The following is a 19523-nucleotide window of genomic DNA, read 5'->3' as shown; positions in this document are numbered from 1 at the left end:
TCAGGATTGTTCCAGTTCCAGCAGTGGTTATTTAAAACTAAAAACGTTTGCATAAGGCTATGGAAGATAGAATAGGTAATTAAATTCTCACAGCTGCAGGTAGCACTGAATTCTTCCAGGTAAAAAAGGTTGATCTGGTGGGCTCGTAAATGAAATGACATCTTGAGCTCTTGAAAATGGGTGCAAAAGTGAAAAATGAGTTTCCGTGTGGACAAAGGCACTTAGGATGCTGGTGCTAAGACAATTCACTCTGTAATCATCATGCTATGTGCTGTTGCATATAGCCCTGGGAAGGTCCTGAGACTCGTGACAGACTGTTTATCAGTGCCTTGGGCCAGTATTCTGCTTCAGGAAACACAGTCAACAAAATAATGGTCAGCAACATGAACATATTTGGTCTTCAAGCCAAATAGAAAATTTTATTCTACCAATGTAAAAAAGGCCACAGTACAGACCTGGGAACCAAACATTAACCATTAACGTGACAATATTTACGGAGAACGTTGGGACCAGAAGGAACCTTAGAGGCCACCTGCTCCAATGACTTTATTTTTCAGGTTAGGAAATGGAGGCGAGGAAATAGGAAATGGCTTAGTCATGGACACACAGTTTAGGTGGCAGGGCCAGAATCCTGACCCTCTGACCTGTGGTTATCCCCTCCCCTGCTTGTCCACCTCACTGTCAACACAGTATTCCATTTGGTTTGCTATGTGTCGTGAGAATCCATCAGGGTTTTCTTGTCTGTTTCTCTCATTGATAATGCTCACTTAGTGACTGCATTTCAAATCCTGAGTCATTTTCAAAGAGACAGCCATACCTGTTTTCTTGTTTACCCTTTAAGGAGCACATCAGTTGATGTTCTCAGTTTTCTCCATAAGCGAGGACCAGGCATAGGCTGTTGCTGTGCCAGGATGGTGGCAGGGCAGCTCTCCCTGAGATCCGGGAGGATAAAGAGCGAATCCACAGGGACAGGGCCTGAGCCAAGGTAAGGACCCCAGGCTCTGTGCGGATAAATCCAAGAGGGCCAGACAGACCACAGGAACCAGGGAACAAAGAATGGGCAGTAAATTCTGGGAGGCCAATGACTAGGAAGGAAAGAAATGAGCAGAGGAAGTCAAGGCCATTAAGAACGTCTGAGGAGGAAACCAGGTGCTCAGTGTCGCTTTATAAAGTAGCAGTTTCTGTGCTGTGTGTTGTGTTTGTGAGTTGGGGTATTTAAAGGCGCTGAAAAAGTGCAATTATCATCTCACTCTTCAGATGTTACGTTTTCATCTTGCCGTTTCCAGTGACATCAGTCATCTCAGCTGCACCAGATGTGTGGCCTCGGTCGGTAGAGTCACCAGCCCCTCTAATTTTCCCGCTGGAAACGCAGGCCACCATTGAAGGTGGCAAATGACAGATGTCAGCACACCCTGAACTTTCACTGGGAACGATACATGATGTTGCAGGCCTCTGGGCCTCGCAGGCTCTCTCCCTGTGTCTTCACGGAGCACATAGAACATTACACTCACTCCCACAGTGCCTCCTAAAATATACTAGATCTTCCATAAATCTTTATTATTTGAGACAAATAAGTGTTGACAAATTGAATCTTATTAGCTTTAACTTAGCTTTAGTTTTATTGTTTTAGAATTGTATGATTTCTCTGTCTTTTAACGACATTGCCTCTATACTTACAGATGATTTATCTTTTCTGGAAAAAACATTCTACATCTTGTAATTTGCTAAATTCACAATCTCCTAAGACATAAGTGTTATCTTTCTTTTCAATTTATGATAACTGACATAAATATTTGTTGAAGTGGACATAAAATTATTAGATTTGAATCTGTGTTTGATGTGAACATTTGCTTATCTTTCAGATTTTGGTCTACATTGTTGATTATTAGTCATTTTAACGTATTACCTGTCTCCTTGGGCTGGTGACGGGAACTAGTGAAATTAACTTTGTAAAGCTCCTTTCCAAGTGCCTGGCGCATGCCAGGCCCTCCACACGTGCCATTCTCCTGAGCTCCCCGCCACAGATCCCACAGGTCACAGGATTTCTGGTTAAAAAATGCAAAATCAGTTACAGTGGATGTTTGTTAAGTGTCTCCTTTGCTTCTGGCTCTGTGCCTTTCTGTTCAATCACACAATAGTTTCTATATGCACTGTTTAGGCATTTTAAAAGAAGTTAAAGAAATATGACACATAATTTGAGAGGCTAAGAGAGACACTGAGAGTGTCTAATTCAAGGTCCTTGTTTCACAGACAGCAACCTGAGACCTCGGTCATCTGCCGAGGTCACACAGCTAGGTAATAGCAGGACCGTGGTTAAAAGCTATGACTTCTGGCTTCCGATCTGGTCCTCATTCTGCCATATAACTCATCCCAGCCTTCAAGACATCCGGTAGTCTTTGGTGCACTGACTAATCAGAGAAATGGCAGTCGGTGGTGATCTAGAACCACATCACCACTGAGACTCAAGTGGACTAGTTCTTTGCTTATTGACCTTGATGTTTGCTGAGACACTGAGTGTATGTGCTGTCATTCATTAGGATGTAAAGCAGTAGTACCCAAGGAAGCATCTCCAAACCAAGCGGTAGTGCTTGTAATTCCAAAATTTTATTTTTACTGAACATACGTATATAGACCTTAACACATGGCAGGCACTCTTCTGGATTTTACAAAAATTAACTCAGTTCATCCTCATAAACAACTGTGGGGAGAAGTACTGTCATTATGTCCATTTTTCAAATAAAGAGGATGAAGCACAGAAAGAACAGAAATTTTCCCAAGGTCGTCTAAATATGAAGAGGCAGAATCTGGCTCCAGAGTTCATGGTTTTAACCACTCCACTGGAGTGCCTCTCTAAAATTATCAAAAATGCTGAATGCTCCTCCCAGGAAAGGCATTCTTTCACTCATTCTTCCCCTTTCTGGAAGGTCTTCTGTGTCACTTCTCCTCGAAGGAGCCTAAAGTCCATTTGAGCTTATCCAATGATTTCTATGTCTCTGTGTCTCTCATTAATCTTACCTACCCATATCCTGACTCCAGCATCTCCATCTTCTTTGCAGTACCCTTTAGTTATAGGGAGTTAGGGTCCAGTAGAGTGAAAGGTGAAGCACCAAGCAAGACATTTTAACTAACTCCTTCCTCTGTTCAATATGCTGTGGCTACACACCAGGGACAGAAAGAGAGAAAATACACGCAGTTTTTGTGGTGCTTTCACTTTAGTGGGAGAGCTAGATATTTCAAAAATAACCACAAGATAAATATATATTGCAAGCTAATTTGTGTGCTGTAAAGAAAAGCATAGGGTGCTGTTATGAGAAAATGTGAGAATAATATAACCTAATTTACATTAGATGTGGAGGTTGTGTAAAGCTTCGTTGAAGAAGTAGTTTTTAAGCTTACAAATCAAGGGTACCCAGAGTAGGAGAGGTTTAGCGGTAAGGGCATTACAGGCAAAGGGAATAGCAGGGCGAAGGCTCTGAAATGGGAAATAGATTGGCACATTCAGAGACCAGCAAGCAGAATGTCCATTAGGAACTGAATGGATGGTGGTGAGTGTGGGAGGAGGGGGCGTGGTCTGGCCGGAGAGGTGGTCAAGTCAGATCACGCAAGGCTTCACAGGCCACAGTAAACACTGGATTGATGGGATTTTATCCTAAGAAAGCTACTGGAAGATGCTAAGGAGGGTAGGGATGTGGCAAAGAACTGATGGGAAGGAGGTAAGGACACAAATGAAGAGATGGCACAGAGGCTTCCATGGCTGACCAGGGGAGAGGTGACATTGACCTGAAGTGGGATTGCCAGGGGAGGGGAGCAGTGGAGCTGTAGTAGACAAATTTAAGTTTAATTTTGAATTATAACTAAGGATTTGTTGATGGGCTGACCATGGTGAACAGGGAGAAAAAGCATCACAGATAATTCCCAGGTATGCTGATGGATGTACTGGATCATTTGCTGAGACGGGAAACACTGGAGGTCAAGGTGGCAAGCATGGCCCAGCTTTGCAGGGCAGTCTGTGTGGCCCTGGGCAAACCCACTGACAGACATCTCGTGATGCCCAAGCCTAAAAAACTCATCTTTCTTTTAGCCTTATCTTGCTTTTTGGTTTTAAATGAATCTTGAATACAGGTGGCCAGACAAATCGGTCTCACAACTTTTCTTCCAGTTTAGGATTTTTGATATTTGATATTTTTTCCTCTTCTCTGAAAATGTGTTCAAGTCTGAATGAATGATCATGGTAGGGGATTACTTAACTGGCTGATAACCAAATAAAGATAGAAAATATAATTGGATCATGTAGTTACTAACTAGTTTCAAAAGATTCGGAGCAGAGGAATATTACCTAGGCTTGAAGATTTAGTTGCACCACTTGGGGAATCTCTTTTTATGCGTTTGTTGAATTAAAAGCTAACAAAGATAATTCCTTAAGAAAATACCATCATTTTTCCTAGCTATGAAATCAACAGTCCTTGTCCAAAGATGGATTTTACTAGTTATGAGAATCTACCTATTATTCTGGTTTAGTCCTTGTCCATTCCTGTAATAAACCTGTATTTTATCAGTGGCCCTCACATGATTTCTTTGTGAAAAATATTTCTCTGGATAGAAGAAAGTTTATCATTTGGAATGTTAAATGCAATTATATTGACATATGGTGATAATGGGATAAAGCATACGGGTTAAAGGTTGCAGGAACCATGGCTTGGCAATTAGCGATGTAAATGAAACATTCATTATCCATCATGCTGAGAAGTTGATGAACTGTACAGTAAATCTGAGCCCACAGTCAGGACTGAGATAAGTCATTTCAGACAATACAGTGAGTATTTATGAGCACCAGGGACAATGTTTCAGATTCCTGTCATAGCTATTTCTTTACCTATTGGTTTATGTTGAATAAAGACCTTACAAACTCCAAACCACAACACTTTCCTTCCACTGGAATATATATGAAAATCTGAAAGTTTCTCTTGAGGTGAAGCATTTTTGAGAGCTAAAGTGGCTAGATGTTGACAGCTGATATTTTCCATAAAAGGCTGTTCCATAAGAAAAGATGTACAGCAGATTATCTGTCTTGAAGAAGAGCTTTGATGTAACTCAAAACAGAACCTTGTTTTTTTTGGAAGCAGACTATACATTTGGAGGTCTCAGTCTTTCTCCCAAAGAACCTTAATCCTGCAGATTGGATTACACAGAAGCAACTCCTATTTTTCAATTATTTACCAAATAACTCAGGGAATATTAAGATACTTCAAAAAATAATAGCTAAGCTTTTTACTTTACCTCTTGTGCATTTAATTGTCTTGTACATATTCTAAAGTATTTCCTGTGAATGTGAGGATTGCCCATCCATAATATTTTACTCTACATTGATTTTATATTTTTATTGACACCTGTTCTTCTCAAGCTTTTCAAAATTTTAATCATGTAAAATAGTGCCTTCAAAAGCGAGAAGGAATCATCGAAGAAATAGTCAAACTTCTTCCATTGAAAATAACTTGTGATTTAGCTAGAAAGCTCAAGAAGTCAACTGGGAAGGAAAAGGTGTTCAGCTGTGATGTCTGGTCTTTGCCCAGAACTAGAAATGCCTTCGTTAACAATTCAATTTGTTGAGGCTCACTTGAGGAACATTCAGGCCATGTCAAAGCTGTGAAAGCTGATAATAATAATAGTAACATCTGACATCTCTTTAATTTGACTTTGTATGCCATTTCTTAATTCTCCAGCATATATGCTAAGCCAGGCATTGTTCTAAGCACATACAATAAATAAGTCAATTCATCCTTCTAATTACCCAAAGAAGCAGATCATGTTATTATCCCACTTTCTGGATGAGAAACCTGAGGCTCAGAGGTAAGAAATGATCATCCAAGTTCCCACAGCCAGTAAACATTGGCTGAGCCTCAGACCCAGCCCTGTGCAACCCCAAGTCCTCATCAAACCACTTCGCCACGAAGCTTGCTCCAAGCTGATGTTCCCCACCTCTGACCATTATTCCAATTTTGCTCCAATTTAGGGGCCTCTTCCTTTCACCATCAGGCATCCAGCACCTTCCCCTTTAATCATCTCTTACCTCAAACCAGAAACAATTAGCCTTTAAGAATTTAAGAAAAAATCATCCACGTCAGTCAGTTAATTTGGTGAATTTGTTGTCCAGGATCTTCCTGGGATGAAAGACTGCATCTCTGCCTTAAGAGAATGCTGGCTGTCTCTAGAAGAGGTTGGATCAGGTCAGCCCTCTGTTCAAAGGCACCAACAGTGCCTACAGTGGTGGTCCTCAGCCTTGACTCACCTAGGAAACTTGGCAACATTATATTCTCGTCTAACTCCAGAGATTATGATTTAGTCGATCTGGGCTGGAACCCAGTCATTGGTGTTTTTTGTTGTTGTTGTTTTCAGTCATTGGTGTTTTTTAAAAGCTCCTTAGGGTGACTCTAACATGCAGTGGGAGTTAGGAACCCTTGGATACAAGTACATGGTCTGGTCCCTTCTAATCTCGTCTACAATGACTTTCTCCCAATGCACCACCCTCCCCCCAACCTTATAGACATACTGACTTCTTTACTGTTCCTGGAACATGACAAGCATGTTTTTCCCTCAGGGACTCTGTACCTGCTGTTCCCCTTTGACCAAAACACTGTTCCCTCAGATATTGTCATAGTTAGCTCAGTAAACTTATTTTAGTTCTCTGCTCAAATGTCAACTAACAGTGAATGCTTCCCTGAGCACTTTTGTAAGCTATACTCCTCCTCCTCCCAATAGCTCTATTTATAGATTTTTTAATCTATAATCAATCTATCTAAAGATTATAATCTATCGATGACTTTGATGATTCTTTGTCTGCACTGCCCTTATCACAGTTGATATATGACATACCAGCTGGCTGTTGTGTCTCCCAAACATTGAAGTGTAAGTTTCACAAGGTCAGGGAGTTTTGCCTGTTTGGCTCACTGCTGTATCATCAACGTCTAAAAGAATGCCTTGCGCAAAGAAAGGGCTCAACAAGTATTTGTTGAACTGAATAAATGAATAGGTTTGGGAAGGAGGGAAGGAGTCCCTGCACTTGAAATCGACTTCTTCAGCCAGTCAGCCAGCTGTATTGAGTGCCTTCTGTGGGCGGGGCTCAGAGCTCCGCATTGTGGACACCACCGCACAGTGCCTGGTGCGCAAGGCTCAGGTGCAGGGACCAGGGGTCTCCTGCCTGCTTTGATGGCCCTCTGCATTTTTCTGCCTTCTTGTCATTTCTGTGCTCATCACACTGTCTCTCAGTAGACACGTCCTTTCCCCAGTGTCAGGGGCAGGGCGGTGTGAAAAAGCCTCTCTACTAAAACTGAGGTTGGCCTCCTCTCCCACTTCACAGGGGGAACTCCCTGAATACTTCCCCTGGCCCTTTGCCCCTTGCAGTCCCAGATGCTCTGGTCACTGCATTTCTCCCTGTTTGTTCTCTGCCCACCTCCCACTTGTCTCCTCCCCACTCCCCTTCATCTCTCAGCAATATACAACTTCAAGGGCCATTGGCCAGTGAAGAAAGATCAGGGCCCTCCAGGAAGTTAGCTGGACAGCAGTGCAGTGGCAGATGTGGGCACCTGACCCAAGAAGAGTCTAGAAGTCACAAGAATCTCAGCTCAGTAGGAGAAAGATTCAGGCCCTTTTTCAATGTGTGTGATGACAAGGAGAAAGGGAATTCAAGGGAAGGCTTGATAATTCTTTAAACATTCAAAAAACTGTTTCATAGAAATGGAAAACTTTACTCTGGACAAGAAAACTAGACCCAGCACAAAGACTTTGTGTACAAAGTCCCAGAATCACAGGTTTTGACTCAGTTCTTGGAAGTCCTTTTACACCACTAGAACCACCTAAAAATATAATGAATTATGCTGGTTTCCTTATAAGAAAGTGAGGTCTCTATTATTAGGGACATTCAAAGAAAGGATAGATGACCCTCATGTAGATATGCTGTGTAATACATTCCAGTGTTAGCTGAGAGATAATCCAGGGCGTCACTTAAGTCTTTTCATCATTTGAATGACTTAATCATTGATTAGCAAGAGAATGAGAAACATGAGAACTTTATATGCGAAAAAAATCTATGAGCCATGTAGAAATTATAGGTATTTGAAAAGAGTAGAGGAAAAATGAAAATCTGACTTGCTAGTTAAAATTAGTATCACTTTTTTGTTAACTCCCATGTGCTGGTGTTAAAATTTATATTTTGATAACTGTTGGTTGTGTTTGATTACAGCAGGGAATTATATTCAGTCATCATAGTGTGTTGATTTTTCAGGGAGTTCTCAGTCTGTTGCTTTTAAAAGAACATCAGAACAATGACCAGGAAAATGAAAATCCTAGTAATTTTGGCCAGTCACCAGGACTAAACTTCTGCAAGTTTGGAAGGGAGTCCTTATGAGTCCATTCTGATGATTTATACTATTGTGCTTCTTATAAACAGCCCTAGATATTTCACTGAATCCAAATTTCACCTGTATGTACTGAATTCATTTTTTCTCATGAGTTGATTCCTCTGGAAAATTGGAAGGTGGCTTTCATAGTCATGAAGAATGGATATTCCCAAGTCAAGTCAGTATTCTTATTCCTGGCTCCTCCAGAAATCTGTAACCTGGAAAACTGATTCAAATTCATTGACAGGAAATAAGAGAGTTTAGGACTAGGGGTGTTCCCTGGGAGCAGAGGTCACAGGACTGGGAGAGCAACGGCAGGGACAGTAGAAGTGGTTGGACCGGGTGTTGGACTGGCCAAGACCAAGAGGATACATATCAGAAATGAAGCTGTGTCACTGGCCTTAAGACCAGGGGAGCAGTCCCTGTGCATTTTCCAGAAGATGTAAGACCCAGAAGGACGTGGCTGAAATGGGCTGATGTACCCAAGTTTACACTCAAGAAAACTTCAGAGTTGTCTGGCAAATGTAAAGAAGTAATAGTCCTTCCATACCTGAAATATGGGTAGAGGAAGAAAATTCTTTTTGAAATGACAAAGTACAACAGTAGTGTTCTCCCTCTTTGTCATTTCAAAGAGATGCATGCCAGCTGGGTGTTCTCATCTACAGCCCCAAGACCAGAAGACTTTTCTCTTTCATCCTTCGGTCTTTCACACGGGCGTTCAGTGAACAAGGCTGGTTTTCCCCCCATGTATACTTGATTTTCTTTCTAATCCTACTCAGCTCAGTTTGGCAAGTGACAGAGAGACTTTTCTTCTACTGGGGGACTGAAGTTTTGTTTTTATGATTCACTGAGTGATCACAGTATGCCAAGAACTTGACATAAATTATCTCCGTTTCTTACAACCTCTCTGTGGAGTAGACAGTGGAGTGTTCCCATTCTACAGATGAGGAAATTGAGGCTCAGGGACAAAAAGTTATTTACAGCTGGTAATAGAATTTGAACTAACGTTCTTCTGCCCCTAAAATCTGCAACCTCTTTACTTCCCAAAGGCTCTAGATCCCACCTGGTCCCTACATTTTTAACTTTCAAAAAATCATAACTTCTCTCTGGTTTAGAGAAGTGAGCCTATTCCTTTCCCTCTACTCTGCCCAAATTGTCAAATAGAAAATCCAGTTGTTATTTGAAACAGTCCAAGTAAGTTTAAAAATACCTGTCCTTTCCTAGCCCTGCAGACTTAAAATCTCTCTGCTGTCTTCTAAACTGTTATTCCCATTTCTCAGCATGCTTTATTCCATCAATTTCTTTGCACCTTCTTTCTGTGGGGTTATTTCTACCATAATTAATTAACACATGAGGTCTCCTAAGTAAGTTTCCTGTTGTTAAATTCCCTTTATCAACCAGCTGTAACACAGGAACAAGCAAGAAAAGTTTCCAACATTATTATTGCACACATTTATTTAGAATATTAGTTCATATGTGGTGTGACTGTGGGGTGAATGTATGACAGTTAGAAAGCCAGATAACATGAACAAAGAATAGACTGTCCAACATAGATCAACTTTTCCATCCTGGTATCCTCCCAGGATTTCCAAAGCTTTCTAATTCTTCAATAGAGAAGGGTTGGGGGTATGGTGGGCTGTCTATTTCATTCTTTCTCAATCAGTGCATGTACTGATTTCAAGTTTTTCCTCGAGCTGGATGAATTTCAACAGTGATAGGAAAAGTCCATTTTGGTAAAGTAAAATTAACTTGGGGACAATATGTGTGAAGGGACAATATGTGTGAATAAAGTAAGAAGAAGTAGAGTGGGAGAGTATAGCTCAGTGGTAGAGTATGTGCTTAGTATGCATGAGGTCCTGGGTTCAATCCCCAGTACCTCCATAAAAATTAATTAATTAATTTAAAAAACCTAATTACTTTCCCCACGCAAAAAAAAATTTTTTTTAAATAAAATACTCATTTCTTTAAAAAATAAAGTAAAGTAAGAGAAAGTAGGAGAAGTGGTGGGCTCTCAGGTAATAAATTCCAGTTTAAGAAATTGTATTGTTTATTTGCTTTGATTTTTGTTTCTTAATATAAATTGTCCCTTTTCTCCAAAGCAAAAAAAGAAGGCTTTGGAGCAAATATGAACTTTTCCAGTTAACAGAAAAGAGCAAAAAGTGACCTGGTTGTGCTTCTCACCTTTTGTGAGGCCACCTAGGTGCTGAAATCCATGTGTGTGTTGCCTATCGATAATTTACATTGTCAAAAGTTGTGGTTAGCCTTCCTGGGGGTTGTGGTTAGCCTTCCTGGGGGTTGTGGTTAGCCTTCCTGGGGTGTGGGGTATGGAGATGGGGGGAGACTTTTGCAAAGCCACAGAGGCAGTCTTTGGTTTTCCTTTAAGAGTTTGCTAGAGCTTGGAGACAAATAGCTCCCAGAGTTTCAATACATGTATGAACAAAAACAAGTGACTGGGTAGCATCAATCTATGTTTTGGGGTGGCTGCAGAGCCAAAAATGACTATCGTAATTAAAAAAAAAAAGTTAAAATAAATATTTTTGACAAAGTGATTGTGAATATAGAACTGAAGTGTCCACCTCTCAGAGCCCCTCCATATCAGTAGCTCAGAAGCTGTGGCGACATTGTAACTTCTGTCTGTAGTGGGCACTGGTGTCTGCAAAGGAGAAGCACTGCCTTTTGGTGCCAGGATAGGGTGAAAACAACAAACAACAAACGAAAAACCTCTTTCCTTCAGCAGCCAGGGAGCAGAGGCTGTTTGTCTTTGGCTTTTCTTTGTCTTCCGAGGCCTTTCCCAGTTAACTCCCTGATCTAAAGTAAAGCCTGGAGTGGAGTTCAAGGATTTGTGGGTTTAAAGGCAGATTGTGTTGCACTAAGTACTCTTCCTCTGTGACCAGTTCTCTGCAACGTTGCTTTGGATTTGGTGTCAGTATAGTGGGAGCATCTCAGCAAACCCACTGAGTGGTGTGCTGTTCGTCTTGTCCTCTGTCACAAAGTGAGCATTCGTGCTGCCATTTAATGGAATAAACTGGAGTGGCTTTTTCTTCCTTACTCAGCATATGGTCTGCAAACCACATCTGAGTGGTCTGTGGTCTTCATGGGCAGTACAAGTAGTATGGTGGCTCCTTTCTGGGGAAATGGTTGGAAATAAAAGCAGAATGCATTAGCAGATCTTCTGGTCTAGTCTTCAGCCAAAATGACATTTAGGTTTGGTTTTCCCCATTTCCAGTTTTCACTGAATTTTCTAAAAATCAATTGCTGAATGAACATTTAGCAAAAATTTTTTAAATGGGATTGACCACAAGCCGTTTTTGTTGTATAGATTTTACAGCCATTCAGGACTGTATTCAGTGTTACCTGAAAACCATCCTTGAACACTCTATTTAAAATAGCCATTCCCACTCTGCTGCCCAGTAATCCATCCCCTGAATCCATCTTACTTCTCTTCATCGAACTTATCCTGATGTGACCTCGTTCCTGTTTGTGTCTGTCTCTGGCTAGCACATGAGCTCCTGTGAGTTGGGACTTTGTTCACTTCTTTAGTCTCACTCCTAAAGAGTGCCCAGTGCATAATAAGACTTCAATTAATCTTTATTGAATGCTTGAATAAATAATGCATATTTAATAGCTTTAGAGGATTTGACTTATTAAAACAGGCATGTATTATTTCTATAATTAAAATTATTGATAAAGTAAAATGTTTGAGGTGGTAGAAATTATTCAAAGTAAAAATTTACAAGTTCTTTTTAAAAAAGATGTAGCATACAATTCATGTAGAGTCTGGCAACACACAATGTCCAATGATTTATGATTAAATCATAGGGAGATCCAAATTACTTGGTTGATGAGACAGTCAAAGGAAGTGGTCGGAGTAGGGTGAAGTGAGTTAAAGATTCTTTTTCTGAATTGAGTCTTTCATGAGATGACTTCAACTTTCTTTATAAGCCAAAGATAAGAGACCTGAGAGAAAATGAAAAGTGCTGGCTGGAGATAGCAACTCTATCTGGAGATACTCCAGATACTCCAGATAGAGACACTCCTCTAGAGGGCGAATAGCTCTCTGGAGAAGAAGACCATACCTGTGGGGTCCTCCTCTTCAGGCAGCAGTGCCGGGCTAGCTAGGGTGGGGCTGGAGGGGCTGGAAGGAGATGGGACCACCTCCAACCCACTGTGATGCGTGTAGCCGGAGACCAATTTCCAAATCATGGAAGAAAATGCAGAGAGTCAGAAAAATGTGACTATACAATTCATCACCACCTCCAGCCCCTTTTGATCTTTCTGGAGCCTAAGTGAAGAACCAAGAGGACTGGAAAGCCTGGGATGAAAAGAATAGCAAACAGTGGAATTGAGGGATACATGGGACTGTGGACTGAATGAATACAGGAGCTAATGGCTACTTCCATTAGCTAAACTTTTAAACCACTGGTAGGATTGTGCTGGGCAGACTGGATTCATTTAAAGACTCAGGAGGGAGGGTATAATACATATAGAGAAAGCCATGTGTCTAAGATGCCCCACATTAGGAGAGGAGAAAGAAGAAAAGTCAGCAAAGGAAGCAGGGAAAGGATATCAAGAGGGTTGTCATGCTGTCATAGAAGCTAAGGTTCTGGAAAGTAGTTTTTTTGTTTTTGTTTTTTTTTAAAAAGAGGTGATCAGTGAGGTCAAGGGCAACTCAGAAATGGAAAATAAAAAGAAAAGCCATTGTCTCTGAGCGGGCCATCGGTGACTATAGTCAGTGGTTTCAGCAAAGGTGAGAGTCAATGCGTTTGTTCAGCAGACACTCATCCATCACTAAGTATGTGTGAGACACCATCCTAGAGACTGGGGGATACAGCAGGGAATAAGACAGCTGAGGCTATGACTTCATGGAGCTTACCTTCTCCTTGGGGAGGTGGTGGTAGACCATATATAATAAGTAAGGAAAATAAGATAATTTCGAATACCGATTGTGTGTGTGTGTTTGTGTGCGTGCGTGTGTGTGCTGAGAGTGACAGTGGTAAGGTGGGGGTGGAGGACAGTACTTTAGATTGGATTAGGTAGTACTTTGGGCAGGAAGACCTCACAGAAGAAGAGATATTTGAACTCCCTGTATGACCAGAAGAAGCCAAACAGGTAAAGAGCTAGGGATAGGATATTTTAGGCTGAAAAGTGGCAAATCCAAAGGCCTCAAAGCAGGAACAAGATTGACATTTTCAAGAGCAAGAAGGCCAGTGTGATTGGCCCTCAGAGAGCGGGGGCAAGTGGTACAAGATGAAACGAGAGAGCATGTACACAGGGCCTGAACCAAGTGTATGAAAGCAAGATTTCCAAAAGAAATGGGTGCGAAGAGGCATTGTCTGTGACCGTGATCCAGTTGTCCAAGAAGCTGAAGTTGGCAGAGAGAAATAGAATGTTAAATGGTTTAGATGAAGAATCTAATGATACATGTGTTATTTTTAAAAAAGAAAACTGAGTGTCCTTAAAGACAAAAAGGGAAGCGCTCACAAGGAAAGAGAGAGTTGACTCCTTTTCCTTCAGTGACCATTAGTAATATATTCTCCCCACAAAGCACACAGCCATCCACTCAGTACTGGCATTAATCTCATGCAGATCGGCTTTGCCTGGAGAGTGAGCATATGGTATCCCCTGAAACTTTCAACTCTGCTTAGAGCTAATTTGTAAAAACCAGGAATGACACTGTGCTTACCTTGGTATATTTATTCTGACATCTAAAACTTCTAAAGAATAGGCCGTGGATCAAGGAGTCTAAAGACCTTAGAGACCGTGGAGAGAGATGGATCTTAGAGACCATCTTGTCTGACCTCTTCAGTTTATAGGTGAGGAGACTGAGGCACAGAAAAACATTGGTTTGGCCAAGTTTAGAAAGCTAAACAGTGACAGTGGTGACCTAAATCTGTCTCCTAATTTCTGATTCAAATGTCTCCTCACTAGATAAAGCTGTGCCTTCAACATTTGAAGTCTGAAACCCCAGGGATGGATGGATGGATGGATGCGTGCATGTGTGCACAGGTTATTCATTTATTTATTTATGCAAGAAAGAGTGAGCACCACCAGGTCAGACAGTGTGCTAATTGCTAGAAATGCAAATATGAAAGGTATTTATAGGGCCTTTCTCCACTTCATGCCCCTCTTTTCCTCAGTCTACTCTAGGCAGTTTTGAAATCCCACCATTCTATTGAGACTTCTCTGGTCAAGGTTATTAACAGCCTCCATCGTTAAATCTAAGAGTAATTTATCTGTTCTTATCTTTCTTGGCATCTCAGCAGCAATCAAAACAATTGACTGCTTTCCTGCTTTGTGACAATCGTTTTATCTTGGCTTGTAAGGCATAATTTTCTTGCAGATTCCCCCAGCTTCTAGACGCTCCTTTTCTATCTCTTTTGCTGGCTCCTCCTCTTTAGTTTAACTTCCAAATGTTGGAGTGCCCAGCTTGGTTCCAGCTCATCATTTTTTGTTTGTTTGTTTGTTTTGTTTTTTCCTTTTCTTTTTTTTTAAACATTTTTTATTGATTTATAATCATTTTACAATGTTGTGTCAAATTCCAGTGTAGAGCACAATTTTTCAGTTATACATGAGGTTCCAGCTCATCATTGACTTTTCTCTAACACCCACCCTGGGTGATCATATATCAGTGACTCCCAAGTGTACATCTGCTACTCAACTCAAAACTTGTATCTCTCACTTGCCTATTTGACATCTCCATTTAAATGTCTAACAGGTATCTCAAATTTAGCATGTCCTAAGCAGAAATTTTGACTTCTTCTTTAACTTTGCCCTGTACCATTCTTGTCACTCTGGGTCAGTTCAGTCAACAACATTTAACAAGTGTCTTCTGTATACCAGGTTCTAGTCTAGGTACCAGGGATTCCGTAGTAAATGAAACAGACAAAAATCCCTGTGGTTGAGTAGTTTGCATGCCAGTGGAGGGAGAAGGATTGCAAGGAAGCCAAGCAAATGGCTTGTTCAGTCCAAAAACAAGTCACAGCCCCAGCCACCACCTCTCACCTTGGCCATTGCAGTAACTTAACTGGTCTCCCTGCTCCTACCTTTCTGCTGTCCAGGCTCTCTATAAAGACCAGAGTAAGTTGTATAAGACTCAAATATCAACAAAAATTTTAAGTTGGACCTCTTGCCCATTTTTAAACCTCTCATAGTTTCCCATTGCTCTTTGAATAAAATCCAAACTCATTCTCATGACCCACAAAGATCTGCATCATCTAGTCCTTCCTGATACTCAGATGCCCCCTTGACAGGCACTTGGTTGCAGCCACAACAACTTTCCCTCTGTTTTCTAATCCACCAAGTTTTGATTCCAGGCCCTTTGCACTTGTTGTTTCTTCTACCTGGAACACTCTGACCTCAGAATTTGAAGGAGCTGGCCACTTCTCATCATTCAAGAATGTCAATTCAAATACAACCTTATTGCTTCCCAGATTTCTCAATTTAAATCTCCCTTTCCACCTTATCATGCTCTCTCTCTCTCATCACACTCTGTAATTCTACTTGTCACTTAACCACGATTAGAAATTACTTATTTATTAATTATATATCTTTGTGCACTAAAATGCAACTCCATGAGAGCCATGGTATGATCTGTCTTGTTGGCTACGTTATCACCAGTGCCTGGAACACTACCTAACACACAGAAAGTGATCATAAATATTTGTTCTGTAAATAATATATGTACTATACTAATATTCCAATGAATAAATGAATACATTAATGAATGAGGACATTGCCTCTATGTTGGCCTAACATGTAATCTTATAAATCTAACAAAGTTGAGATCCACAGGTCAGTTGTAGAGGTGCCCCTGTCGTGAAGCCTAATTTGAACAGGAATTTCCATCTTTGCTGGTATCTCTTAAATGGTGTAACGTGCTCTAAGTGTATAGTCCATGACAACTCACTGACGTCTCCTTTCTTCTATTCCTTGGCTCATGGACACCTCTCACTACCTACGCATGGAAGAAGTCTTCCTCTTCCCCACACCATCCCATCCCCCAGTCCTGCCCCATCTTCCCAGTTACCACTCTCTTTTTTCATTCTGAGCCTCCCAGTTCATCCCATCCTCTTCAACTACCCTTCACCAGGGCTCACCAATGTGGCTTTTAATCTCACTCCTCAGAGAGAGCAGAGGAGGCAGGGATGCTGAAAGATGACATCCAGATGTTCTGTTGGGGGTAGGCAATATGAAACCTCACCTGTTCATTATTTTGGTCCCATCACAGTCCATTGGAGGAACTGAGCAGGTGCACTGTCAATTTCTGGTTGATGTGCTAAATGTCATAATTGTGTTTCTTCCAAGAGAAAGTAGAGAGGAGCCATATCTAGTTCAGACTTGGGGTAGCACTCCCAGAAGAACAGCTAACACTTAAGTTATAGCTCACTTAGCACTGTACACTTCCTACATAACTTACCAACACCTACACAGCCCACAGTACAACAGCACTATACTACAGTACTCAGGTAACTTGTTTAAAACCTAATGTAACTCTATGACACTGGTACTCATCATCCCATTTGATGGATGAGGAAAACTGAAGTTAAGTACTTGCTCAAGATCTCATAACCAGGAAGTCACTTAGCTGGGCTTCAAACCCACGTAGTCTTCATTCCAATGCCTGGGCTGTTTGTCATTGCATTATAATACGGCCCGGACAGATGACTTCAATCTTCACATCGCTTGAGATAAGCCTTGAAAGAAGAGCAGTCTGTCAGGTGGAGAAGGAGGGGTATAATGGTGTTCTGGGTGGAGGGAACACAGGTATGTGACAGCAGGAGGTGCTTCAGAGGCGGCAAGCATTTACTGGGGCTGGAGCAGAAATGCCGTGGGGAGTAACAAAAGCTGTTTTATCAGTTTCGTTTTTTTTATTGCAAATTAGAAGTGAATGTCCAATGTCTGCTGCTCTCACTTGAAGATTGCCCTGTCTGGGATTTATCTTGAATGCAACTAAAAGCACCTTATGTAGTTCATTTGGAGCAAGATTTCCAGGTTGCTGCAAAACAAGTGCATCCATTTAGACTTCTCACATGTCAACAGCCAAGCCCACGGAGAAGGGCCTGGCTTGCAGCTCAGTGTGATACTGTCTTCAGTTGATATGTACCTACACCTGCCTACAGGAATCAGGACTAAAGGATGCATGATCAGTCATTCTGCATGGCCTGCATTTTGAACACATAAAAGAAATAGGGGAAACTTGAAGAGTTTGGAAAGGGATGGGCAAGGGGACAGGAGTAAAATTATGACATATCTCACAGCCTCTCTCTGAGTTTGTTAAGAGATGAACATTTGTAGCATCTGTAGACTGATTTAGAATGACTGGCAAACTGATAGTAAAAAGTGAATTTTAAAGGTGGGTCTGCTCCAGAAAGCTCAAGCCCAGCAGAAAACATCTAGATTACTCCCAGTCATAGTCACTCCTTCTCCCCCATGTTTCTCCACCCACCACTCCCACCCCCTTTACTAATCGGTTATGCAGAGATGGCTTTGGAAGACTTCTTCCTATATTATCACACTTTTCAGTGAGATAATAGACAGTATTGTCATTTAAGATTTGGAAACACATTAAATCCTTACAGGACTCAGATTGTATGACAGGACTCACTTTTACGGGCAAAGTGGAACTTAGGGTAATAAATTACTTTTCCCCGCCCCACCAGTATGAGGACTTCCAAACTGGCTAAAAGATCCTTGTTCCAAGAGTTCTTTTTGTTAAAAGCTGTCAACCTTAAAAATGATTAAGGAATTTGTTCCAGACCTTCCAAGGGCTGTTCATGTATGGTTAGGGAAGATTTTAAAGCAATTAAAGATATAGGACAACATTTCGAAGTCTTTTCAAAAAATACGATAGATCCCATCATCTGACCACATAGACGGTCCCCAAATTACCATGGTTCTACTTACAACTTTTCAACTCATGTGTGCGGAAGCAATACGCATTCAGGAGAAATCATACTTTGAATTTTGAATTTCGACATTTTCCCAGGGTAGTAATACGTGATGTGACATTCTCTACTGATGCTGGGCGGTGGCAGCGAGCCACGGCTCCCAGTCAGCCATGAGATCATGAGAGTAAAAACTGATACACTTACAACCATTCTGCACCCCAAAAAACCACTCTGTTTTTCATTTACTACACAGTATTCAATTAATTACATGAGATCGTTAACACTTAAATATAAAATAGGCTATGTGTGAGATGACTTTGCCCAACTGTAGGCCAACGTAAGGGTTCTGAACACATGTAAGGTAGGCTAAGCTAGGCCATGATGTCTGGTAGGTTAGGTGGATTAAATAAATCTTTGACTTAGGATATTTTCAATGCACGATATTTATCAGGATGTCAAGGAAGATCTGGAACATTATTTGGATTATAGTTTGCGAGTCATTTTAAAATTGCACCCATAACTAATACGATAGCCATAAATTCATATGAAACTATAAATTATGTATTCTGAAAGCTAGACAAGGTAGATGGACAAATATATTGCTATTTGGAGTTTATGGGGTTTTTTTTATTTTGATCAGTGTTCTCAAGGCAAACATTTTTTGAAAGAAGTATTTTTAAATTATTTAGTGAAAATTGCATATTTTTGTCAGTTTTCTAAAGACTTATTTTCCAATGGAAATTCGGAGCCACCTAGTGACCAGAAATAAAACCTCCCAGCAAAGAGAAAATCAATTATTTGACCCTGGTCTTTGATGCCCAGGGATACAATTATGTTCAACTCAGGTCTACAAAATGAGAGTTCTCAAATTCAATAGAGTAAGTCTTTGGTTCATTTGGGGGTTAAAGACTCCAAACTTGGACTTGGAATGGTATGTCTGATAAATTTTTGCAGTGTTGGAATACAAACAGCACTTTATCAAATGAGATACACGTGACCTACATGAATATAGGTTACTAATCCTCACAGACTCATATCCCCTTTCCTGATGATACGTTCTACTCTGGAACAATTAATGTATTTTTCTGTCTCTAGAAGAGAGAAGGTGGGGGAATCTTGCGGAAGGTTAAGCTGGCGGTGGGAGTGAGGAAGGTACAGGGCGGTGCTAAACTCCCCAGCTGAGGCTTCTCACTCATGTTCATTTTTGAGCATAAGGATTCAGGCAATTTTATTCAATTTGCTT

General features: G+C 41.0%; 1 protein-coding gene and 1 non-coding gene across 7 annotated transcripts in view; both read left to right on the top strand.

Moving 5' to 3' along the window:
- The window catches only part of PRUNE2 (prune homolog 2 with BCH domain), a 233541-nt gene that overhangs the window by 99918 nt on the left and 114100 nt on the right, over nt 1-19523 (top strand). The gene's annotated exons all lie outside the window — the stretch shown is intronic.
- Nucleotides 10202-10274, top strand: TRNAT-AGU (transfer RNA threonine (anticodon AGU)). Its single transcript has one exon. It is a non-coding gene; the product is annotated as a tRNA-Thr (tRNA).

Source organism: Camelus dromedarius, chromosome 10 (genome assembly GCF_036321535.1).
Source record: "Camelus dromedarius isolate mCamDro1 chromosome 10, mCamDro1.pat, whole genome shotgun sequence".
Classification (NCBI taxonomy): Eukaryota; Metazoa; Chordata; class Mammalia; order Artiodactyla; family Camelidae; genus Camelus; species Camelus dromedarius.
This window is presented reverse-complemented; position numbering and strand designations above follow the sequence as displayed.